The sequence below is a fragment of the Simochromis diagramma genome, unplaced genomic scaffold, assembly GCF_900408965.1.
Source record: "Simochromis diagramma unplaced genomic scaffold, fSimDia1.1 OVJJ01000690.1, whole genome shotgun sequence".
NCBI classification, from domain to species: Eukaryota; Metazoa; Chordata; class Actinopteri; order Cichliformes; family Cichlidae; genus Simochromis; species Simochromis diagramma.
The window spans coordinates 157,559-165,147 of NW_024387483.1; the positions used below are offsets into that span (position 1 = coordinate 157,559).

The 7,589-nt window shown below is 39.9% G+C and overlaps 1 long non-coding RNA gene across 1 annotated transcript; it reads right to left on the bottom strand.

Moving 5' to 3' along the window:
* LOC120724486 lies at positions 1-7,159 on the bottom strand. Its single transcript, XR_005693936.1, has 3 exons — positions 6,992-7,159; positions 2,729-2,824; positions 1-944 (listed from the first exon to the last, which is right to left on the bottom strand). It is a non-coding gene; the product is annotated as an uncharacterized LOC120724486 (long non-coding RNA).
* Between the last annotated feature and the right edge of the window lie 430 nt (positions 7,160-7,589).

The window sequence follows — 7,589 nt, forward strand, 5'->3', positions numbered from 1 at the left end:
GCGGTTTTTCAGCAGCAAAGTGAATTTGACAAATTTGAAAAGTGACTTTGGTCAGGTGACTGTGATCTGCTGAGATATAGTAGTGGCCCATGGTGAGATACTTTCCATGCAGACAAAGGGGGAAGCAATACAGCTTTCCCAGCTTCAAAATCCACAAACAGAACTGTTTCCTCTGGATGGCTAAAGGTTACTACAAAGCATTTTGTAGTAACTTCTGTGTTGAATAGTATGGTCTGTCTTAAGGCAGAGGATAATCTGATGATTGCATGAACTTCATAATGAAAGTCATCTAACAGTCTCTAACATATAACATGCTGATCAATTTTCTTGAAAAATGCAAAGTGCTTTTATGTGGAATAATTTTAACAATTATGGTCAGAGTGTAAAAATGAGTTACCAATTTATTTTTTTATTATTTTGTTTAAAACACATTTGGACAGTAGAGGGCAGTTGCTTTTTGAGGGACTCCTTTTATGCAGCAAGGCATTTCTTCAGGTATGCCACTCGAAAAGTTTTTTGACCTTGTTGTCTACAGCACTTATCTCAGAAATAACCATGATAAGTAAGGCTGGAGTACTAATGCTGAAATATTAATAAGGGGAATGTGTTGTGTCAGTTTAAACAATAAAAAGAACCAATGCCAAAGTGATTACAAGCTTTGTAGTTCAATCAGCACCCCCAGTTTCAACTTTTTTGATTCATAAGCTCACAGTTAAAGGTTTACAAGTGCGAAGTAAACTTTTATCTGGTAAAGAACATGAATCATGATGTGGTTTGGTTAGCTTAGGTTAGCATGATGGCTGGAAACAGGGTGAGCAGTTAGCTTGTTTCTGTTGTTAAAGATAAAGAGCAGCTGTACCTGGGCCACCTTGTTCTAATGGTTGTTTGTCCATAACTGACGTCTTCAGTTCTCACTGCTGAGTAGATCACAGCTGAACCACACTCTGAGAATAAAACACATTCAATTAGTCCATTACTTGTTTAATACAGTAGCTACAATTCCCCCAGCTACATCTATGGTAAAACATTTGTATTATCTGTCATGATGCACTATGAAGAGATCAAGTGATAATTTTAATACACCACAGCAGCTTTTCAGTGTTCTTAACACCTCAACTGTGAAATATGTTTGACAATAAAGAAGTGGGGGGTTTTCCGTGAAGAAAAAAAATTGGACGACCACAAAGCTGCCACCTGCTTTCAGTACAGACTGACTCGCTTTACCACAGAGCACAAAGCAAACACCTTCTCACTGCATGATCACTATTATTGGCCAAACCAGTCCAGACTGTGGAGAAAGACAACACCACAGTCTAAGACTCAAACATTGTTAACAAAATTAAAATTCTCTTTGCATGAAATAAAGGTCTGTGTGCAGAGTTTAGAGAAATGCTTTTCCAAATGATGTCTCCATGTCCCTTCCCCTTTTTTAAAATGAACAGCTCTGTGTTGAAACACCTGCAGCTGAAGTGTTTCTTTCTATCAGAAACAGGATGCTGGACGGCTGCAGAGCTGTTAGCTTCAGTTAACCACAGACCACAAACACACAGTCCAGCTCACAGTGAACAACACTCAGTAAGTACAGTGTGAAAGACACATTATTACATCTTTTTGGACATCTTAGATAAGACAAAATTCATTAAACAAATATAAATTGAAATATGTGATTTCAGGTTTTAATTACATCAAATCAGGAAAGTATTTGTGTTTCGTTAACTACAATCCATATATTTGATCATTCAACACAGAGTCCTCATAACGCATCACATCATTAAATCCAGCAACATTCATTTTTACCGTCTATATAGATATAGTCAGGCTCACTTCAAATCATGGTTTGAATTCTGTTCCAATCTAGATTTGCCCTTGGTGAGAAGGTATAGGCAGGAATGAGTATTTCTGTATTTTCTCAGCTGGCTGCCTGTATGTTCCCATTTTGCCCGCGGACAAGAACGTTAATTTTGTGTGCCTATGGGTCAGCTCCTTTTTGGGAGCTCAAGAATAATTAATCTCTTTCGTCCTACTGGGGACTTCAAAGCTCTGGAACACAAGAATGTACATGGCACCAAGGTGAATAATAGTTTTATAATCACATTGTGAAACAAAAATGTGGGTGTTGGAAGAGTTTGCTGAGGAACAATGGAAATCTGAATAGAAGCAATTCTTGCAAACTGTCAGGTGACTGAGGAGGGAAAGCACCACCTTCCCAGTTGCAGAACAGTGGACAAGTTCTTTGAGGGAACGTGGGAGTTTTTCCAACAAGTCTACATATTTTTTGTAGACTTGAAGGCATTCAACTGGATCCCTCTGGGTATCCTGGTAGGGGCGCTTCGGGAATATTGTCCAATGCTACAAGTCATTCGGACCATGTAAAACAGTTGCAATAGCTCAGCCCATGCATTCTCTGTGAGTGTAGGACCCTTTGTCACGGATGCCTTTCATAATTGAGGGCTTTATCAGGTGGTGGACTCGTAAAGCTCGCTCTGGAGCATTTCACAGCCAAGTGTCTAGCGATGGTAATAAGAATTTGCACGTCCAATTCTGAGGCCATGGTCCTCAGATAAGGGGGATGAGTTTATTCCACAGTTAAGCAAATTAACTCTCTTGTTTACCAGTGAAGTAAGAGGGAAAACTATAATTACGATATTTTCAAATTTCTTCCCAAAGATGTCTTAAAATATTTACAAATATCCTGACGTAATAAAATAGTATGAAAACATTGCATTACCTTGACTTTTTCTGATTGGCTGTTGCTGACACTTAGATATGTTGCTGACACTGCACGTGATGTCAGTGATGATGTCATCTTCTCCATCATCTTGATCTGATAAAAAAATTAAACAATAATATAATTTAAATATCTAAACAGAGATTACATTTAAGAAAGTTGTTACAAATGTTGCCTCTAAGCTGTGCGCTGTGTGCAATTGCGCACTGCTGTCACAGTCCTGCGCAGAGAAAATCTGCATTGTGCAGGGAAAAAAAAATAACCTGAATTGAAATTGAAATAAATACGTTAACAATTCTGTTTTGCAGTGTTAGTAAGGGACTGGCTGCTCCAGTATGGGATTAGAACGATGCCACCTTATCCCATAGTCCAGCCAATAATGCGATTCACATTCGTATATATGCAGCTAATCAACATCGTTGACAGGCTATGACAGTGTCTTTAAGTGCCAACACCGGTGTTTTAGCTAGCAAAGCGGCGTGGCTGATGTAGAGTGAAGCCACATTAATGACAACATGTACAACCACTGGAGATGCGAGCAGGACAGACGGAACAATTGATGGAACAAGTGTGGACTTTGTACCACATTTTTAGATTGTGTTGACAGGCCATGTAAAACTAGAGTTATGATAAAAATATATGCAATGTTTGGTTTTCTTCCTGAATACTATCGTTGTTTAGATTTACTGCGGGAAGAAACGGTAAAAATGGCGTTTTACAAGGAAAATGCTTGAAAGCACTCTCCGCCTGTGAGCAAAAACAAAAACAATATACCATGTGGACCAATCAAAAACTGATATGGCAACATGGCAATTAGTTGTTTAGGAACGGGGAGGTTTTGGTAGTGACAGCCGTGTTTTGAGACGTGACAGATTTGCGCCGTTTAGCATGTTTGGAGTCTAAAGTTAGTGTGTTGTCTTGTGGAGTTAGTGTGCAGTGTAGTCAGTAGTTTTGTTGTGTGTGTTAGAACAATGAGGCGACTGCTGAATGTTACAGGTGTTACAGGAGTGATACATCTCCTATTGTAAGGCCTGCAGGTATCAAGCTTGTGACACCTCCTCACTACGTACGACTCTGGATACTGTAGCTCCAGTGAAAACTAAGGTCTCAAATCAGAAGTACCTGACTCCATGGTATAATTCTCAAACACGTACCCTAAAGCAGATAACTCGTAAGCTGGAGAGGAAATGGTGTGTCACAAATTTAGAGGATCATCATTTAGCCTGGAGAAATAGTTTGTTGCTTTATAAGAAAGCCCTCCGCAAAGCCAGAACATCTTACTATTCGTCACTGATTGAAGAAAAGAAGAACAACCCCAGGTTTCTCTTCAGCACTGTAGCCAGGCTGACATGCTACAGAGCTCTATTGAGCCAACCATCCGTAAACAACCATAACGTTAACTAGTAATGACTTCATGAGCTTCTTCACAAATACATTTTTTATAATTAGAGAAAAAATTACCAATAATCATCCCACAGATGTAATATTATCTACAGCTACTTTTAGTACCATTGATATTCATTTAGACTCTTTTTTTCCAATTGATCTTTCTGAGTTAACTTCAATAATTACTTCCTCCAAACCATCAACGTGTCTTTTAGACCCCATTCCTACAAAACTGCTTAAAGAAGTCCTGCAATTAATTAATGCTTCAATCTCTAATAATCGGCTATGTACCACAGGCCTTCAAGCTGGCCGTAGTTAAACCTTTACTTAAAAAGCCATCTCTAGACCCAGCTGTCTTAGTTAATTATAGGCCAATTTCCAACCTTTCTTTCATATCAAAAATCCTTGAAAGAGTAGTTGTCAAACAGCTAACAGATCATCTGCAGAGGAATGGTTTATTTGAAGAGTTTCAGTCAGGTTTCAGAGCTCATCACAGCACAGAAACAGCTTTAGTGAAGGTTACAAATGATCTTCTTATGGCCTCTGACAGTGGACTCATCTCTGTGCTTGTCCTGCTAGACCTTAGTGCAGCATTCGATACTGTCGACCATAATATCCTATTAGAGCGATTAGAACATGCTGTAGGTATTACAGGTACTGCGCTGCAGTGGTTTGTATCATATCTATCTAATAGACTCCAGTTTGTGCATGTAAATGGAGAGTCCTCTTCACACACTGAGGTTAATTATGGAGTTCCACAGGGTTCAGTGCTAGGACCAATTCTATTTACATTATACATGCTTCCCCTAGGCAGCATCATTAGAAGACACAGCATACATTTACACTGCTATGCAGATGACACCCAGCTCTATCTGTCCATGAAGCCAGATAACACACACCAATTAGTTAGACTGCAGGAATGTCTTAAAGATATAAAGACCTGGATGGCCGCTAACTTTCTGCTTCTTAATTCAGATAAAACTGAGGTTATTGTACTTGGCCCTGAAAATCTTAGAAATATGGTATCTAACCAGATTCTTACTCTGGATGGCATTACCTTGGCCTCCAGTAACGCTGTGAGGAACCTTGGAGTCATTTTTGACCAGGACATGTCCTTCAATGCACATATTAAACAAATATGTAAGACTGCTTTCTTTCTTTTGCGCAACATCTCTAAAATCAGAAATATTCTGTCTCAGAGTGACGCTGAAAAACTAGTTCATGCATTTATTACTTCCAGGCTGGACGACTGTAATTCATTATTATCAGGATGTCCTAAAAATACCCTGAAAAGCCTTCAGCTAATCCAAAATGCTGCAGCAAGAGTCCTGACAGGGACTAGAAAGAGAGAGCATATTTCTCCTGTTTTGGCTTCCCTTCATTGGCTTCCTGTTAAATCCAGAATTGAATTCAAAATCCTGCTCCTCACTTACAAGGTCTTAAATAATTAGGCCCCATCTTATCTTAATGACCTTGTAGTACCATATCACCCTATTAGAGCTCTTCGCTCTCGCACGGCAGGCCTACTTGTTGTTCCTAGAGTATTTAAAAGTAGAATGGGAGGCAGAGCCTTCAGTTTTCAGGCCCCTCTTCTGTGGAACCAGCTTCCAGTTTGGATTCGGGAGACAGACACTATCTCTACTTTCAAGATTAGGCTTAAAACTTTCCTTTTTGCTAAAGCATATAGTTAGGGCTGGACCAGGTGACCCTGAATCCCCCTCAGTTATGCTGCTATAGACTGGGGCTGCCGGGGGATTCCCATGATGCATTGAGTTTTTCCTTTCCGGTCACCTTTCTCACTCACTATGTGTTAATAGACCTCTCTGCACTGAATCATATCTGTTATTAACCTCTGTCTCTCTTCCACAGCATGTCTTTATCCTGTCTTCCTTCTCTCACCCCAACCGGTCGCAGCAGATGGCCCCGCCCCTCCCTGAGCCTGGTTCTGCCGGAGGTTTCTTCCTGTTAAAAGGGAGTTTTGCCTTCCCACTGTTGCCAAAGTGCTTGCTCATAGGTGTCATATGATTGTTGGGTTTTTCTCTGTACCTATGAAGCACCTTGAGGCGACTTTTGTTGTGATTTGGCGCTATATAAATAAAATTGAATTGAATTGATGTTCTCCTTTATCTCATAGTGGACAGAAATTATTTTTTGGAGTGGCACAAATAATTTGTGTGGCATCAAATCTGATTGTTCAAAAAATAGTTTGAAATATTTATTTTAAAAAACTGCCTCAGCTGCATTTTTAGGTAAACAGCTGCAAAAAACTTGTTGCAAAACTCAGTAACTTTTTGAAGTAGTAACTATATAATTAATTGCCCAACATTGGTCTATATATATATAGAGAGAGAGACAAATATTCTGTATTAAAGACTATATAAAGACTATATATTCTATATTTTGCAGACGGAGAGTCCTGGGAGACTCTCTCGAAGACCACAGACTCATACTCATAATACAAGTCAGAGCTTTATTTTAAAAAAAAAAGAAAAAAAGAAAGTTGCCTTTTCAAAATTGGAGTTCAAGTTATTTTTACTTCCAATACTGTTAACACACTACACAGGTCATGAACAAGATTTTTTAAATTTTCATTGTAAGTGGGCTAAAGTTAATTAAAATTAGTCTAACATAAATGTAAATGCTGTGTTTTGATTATTTTAACTATGTAACTTGGATGGATTCGGTGCTGGCGTGACCACAATGGACACGTCTGCTGTTGCTCACAGTGGCCCAAGGGATTGCTCAGGGAGCTTGTGTGTTCACTCAGATACATGAAAAATTAGAGGGAACATTGGTTGTTACTGTGATCATTATGAATGCGAAATTTATTCAACTAAACAAACACAGACATAAAAGATCAGGAAGTCTGAGTCTCACCTTCAGGTTTCCTGTGAACACATCGTCTCACCAACTGAACCAGTAACACCAGTAGAACCACAACACAGACTGATCCAACACATGACAACACAGAGAGAAGAGCAGGAGAGCGTGATGGAGGAAGAGTGATGGAGGTGAATGTAGGTGGAGGTGTGGATGTAGGTGGAGGTGTGGTGGTGTGTTCCCCTAAAATAAAGCAAACACAGTCATTAAGTTGTCATCACATTGTGAATGTTGAAAGCTGCAGAAACACAGACAGGTGAGTGTGTCACCTGTGACAGTGATCCAGCTGGATGGAGACTCTCCATGACCGCTGATGTCACACTTGTAGAGGCCTTCATCAGACCTGGAAACATGCTGGATGGTCATGTGACCTGTAGGCTGCTTCCTGATGAGGGAGCCATCTTTATAGAAAGCAGCTGGGAGGTTGGAGGGAGTGGTCTCTGTTTCACAGAGCAGAGTGACGTCATCTCCCTCCATCACAGGGAGGACAGGACTCTGCAGGATCACTGATCCACCTCAACACAGAGACAAACTACAGCATTTCATCCATTTACACACAGCTTCATCAACACTAACTCCACACACTCAGCTTACC